Source organism: Hemicordylus capensis, chromosome 4 (assembly GCF_027244095.1).
Source record: "Hemicordylus capensis ecotype Gifberg chromosome 4, rHemCap1.1.pri, whole genome shotgun sequence".
Lineage (NCBI taxonomy): Eukaryota > Metazoa > Chordata > Lepidosauria > Squamata > Cordylidae > Hemicordylus > Hemicordylus capensis.
In genome coordinates this window covers 202,041,542-202,044,968 of record NC_069660.1, presented here as the reverse complement: position 1 = coordinate 202,044,968, position 3,427 = coordinate 202,041,542, and the positions used below count along the sequence as shown (strand labels likewise).

At 35.9% G+C, this 3,427-nt stretch overlaps 1 non-coding gene across 1 annotated transcript; it reads right to left on the bottom strand.

Annotated features, from left to right (window-relative positions):
* Positions 1-2,469: 2,469 nt before the first annotated feature.
* LOC128325524 (U6 spliceosomal RNA) lies at positions 2,470-2,576 on the bottom strand. The gene has a single exon (XR_008307506.1). It is a non-coding gene; the product is annotated as a U6 spliceosomal RNA (small nuclear RNA).
* Between the last annotated feature and the right edge of the window lie 851 nt (positions 2,577-3,427).

Below are 3,427 nucleotides of genomic sequence, written 5' to 3'. Positions count from 1 at the left end.
GAAGATGTTGCTAGGAATTTCCTTCCACTTCTCCTCCAACATGAATTTGCTCTAGAACCAGCAAGTATGAATGAATAAATGCTTTATTATGGTCATTGACCCAACATCACAGAAACAAACAAAACACAATAAAAAAAACACAATAATTACTAGTACAAGTAATGCAAAACACCGATACTCAAATCAGCACAGACCTGGTCTTACATGCGGCCACACAAAATTTGGCCACACACAGTGTTGTAGACACATAGCAATCAGTTAATACAAAAGTTGTATTCATCATCCGTTCTAACAGGATGTTTGATAAAAGGGAGGAGATAAGAGAAATATGAACATCTCTGTAAAATGAGCAGTATAGAAAAACATGAGTCACAGTTTTGATGTCCTGCCCACAAGGACTGATTCGACTGGTAATAGGGATTTTACAGTACCTACCCTCCAGTACAGCAGGTGGGAATGCACTAAATCGGGACAAGGTAGTTAAGTTCATTAAATAATGGACTGGTTTAGGGTAATTTGTAAAACTACTGAGAAAGTTCCTTGCAGAAATTCGTGCCAGGTCGCTCTGCTTTTCAATGTCTGCTATACGTTGTTATAAGCCCTTTGGCAGCACCAAGGCCCAGAGGCATTAGAAACGGAGGGGAATATCCACGCTTGCCCAACATTTCATAGAGTCGTTTATGGCAGCTAGATTGGAAGCTGTCTTCCAAAACAAGAGGGCCTAGTCCTTTGGGAGAGAAAATGATTTTAATCCAAAGGTTAAATACATGCATCAAAACCTTGGCCTCCACTCGTTAGGCCAGCCTCCAGCTGTAGAATGACATTGGGCACGCATCTAAGGGCCGAGAACAGAACACGCAAGAATTTTGATTGGACCACCTCCATTTGTTTAAAGGAATGCAGGGCACAAATAGCAGCACCATACACCAATTGTGAGAGCACTTTAGCCTCATCGACCTAAACTGCAGTTTTTTGTGTTTTTTTTTCAAATTCAATTTTTATTAATTTTAACAGTAGTAATATTATCATTCATTGCAAATACACACAAAAAGGTGGACTTCCCGCACACATCTCTTCGTGAATCATCAACTATAAAATTTACCCTTGCTATAATAATAATTCAAAACATAAATTCAAACCCTTACAAACATAGCTAATCTACCCAACCTGCAGTTTTTTACTAAATTTCAAACCCTGCTGTAAAGTCCATAGTAGGAAAGTAATTCTTTAGATACAAGAAGAATGGTTTCCAATCTTCTTTAAAACATTTCAAGTTTTGGTCTCTTATTAGTGCTGTAAGTTTTGCCATCCCCGCATATTCCAAAATTTTTATCAGCCAGTCTTCTTTTGAAGGCAGTTCATTACTCTTCCATTTCTGTGCATATATAATTCTGGCCGCCGTAGAAGCATACATTAAAAATGTTAAATTAGTTGTAGAGATTACACCTTGTGTTATTCCCAACAGGAAGGATTCTGGCTTCTTAGGAAATGTCATTTTAAATATTTTCTTTAATTCATTATAAATCATATCCCAATAGGCTTTAGCCTTCCCACAGGTCCACCACATATGAAAAAAGGTACCTTCAGAATGTCCACGCTTCCAACATTTGTTTGAAACATTTTTATACATTAATGCCAATTTTTTTGGTGTCAGATACTATCTATACATCATTTTATAATAGTTTTCTTTTATAGCATAACATGCAGTGAATTTTAAATAATTTTTCCATAACTTTTCCCAGGCTGCCATTTCTATATTACGCCCCACATCTTGAGCCCACTTTATCATAGTCATTTTAACCACTTCCTCTCTTGTCTCCTCCAGAAGCAACAGTTTATACATTTTAGAAACTAATTTTTCATCATTTTGACAGAATTCCTTCTCAAAAATTGAAGTCTGATCCTCAAATCCAACTTTAAAGTCTTTTTTATATATCTCATTTAACTGATGATACTGAAACCAATCTCTTACCAAATCTTGTATTTCAGTTAAACTTTTTAACTTACAATCCTTTTCCTGAAAGTGTAACAAATCCCTATAGGTACCCCAACACATTTGCATATTTACTTCTTTACGTGATAAGGCCTCAATCGGAGATATCCATAACAGAGTTTTAGGTTCAAACCAATTTTTGTATTTTAACCACACCCTCATTAAACTCCTTCTCACATAGTGGTTCAAAAAGTCTTTTACTTTTATTTATTTACTGTATTTTACTTTTTTCATACCACAGATACGCATGCCATCCAAACCTTCTGTCAAATCCTTCCAAATCAAGAATTCTAGGGTTCCTTAATGTTATCCATTCTTTTAACCATGTCAAACAAACAGCATCAAAATATAACCTTAGGTCTGGCAAGGTAAGACCACCTCTTTCCTTTGCATCTGTTAAATTCTTAGAATTAATTCTTGCTCTTTTCCCCTGCCAAACAAACAGTTATGTCCTTCTGCCATTGCTTAAAACAAGTAAAAATATGGAACGCTTCACGAATTTGCGTGTCATCCTTGCGCAGGGGCCATGCTAATCTTCTCTGTATCGTTCCAATTTTAGTATATGTGCTGCCGAAGCGAGCACTGACCTAAACTGCAGTTAGTATACAGTGGCCACCTCTGTGAAAGAAAAACTTTAAAAGAGCAGAGGCCCTCTTCTGAGCGTTAGTTGCAACATGCTCACAATCAACCAACTGTATTATGGTCAAAGACCAGCACAAGTACAGTAAATGAACATAATGATGTCTTTTAAAGTATAAAATATTTAAAATAAGCTATAAGATATACTAGAGGGTAAAAGCGGGATAGCTAAAAAATAAGGGAAGACAGCTGATAAGACTATTAAAACTGATAAAACAACTGACTAATATAAGCAATTTAGTGCAATCTATATAAAATTGGTCTATAGGGAAATACAACTCTAACAGGATGATTAGTAAAATGGAGGAAAAACATAGTGTTATATATATATATATATATATATATATATATATATATAATTTAAGATAGTAAAAGTATTTAAAAAGACACATTATAATAAATTGATCAGAATCATGGGTTATGGGCTGGTAGTCAGGTCCGACGGCTCTTGCATGCTGCCGCGCAGAACCTAGCAACATTGTACGTGAAGTTTCACTTTTCATCCAAGAGCAGCATCTTACTGTAGCAACATGCTCACAGGGGGCCATCCAAGAGCCACTGTCATTGAAGACCACTCCCAGGTATTTATAAGTCCTTACTTGATCAATTACCTCCCCGTTAATCCGCCAGACATTTTTCTTAGGATTTTTTTGAATAGCAAAAACCATGATTTTAGACTTTTGGACATTTATAGATAAATACTCCTCTTCACAATAATGAGCTAACCTATGTAAAGCTATTCTCATGCCAACAGACATTTTAGATAGAATAAACACATAGTCAGCCTAAAGCAGG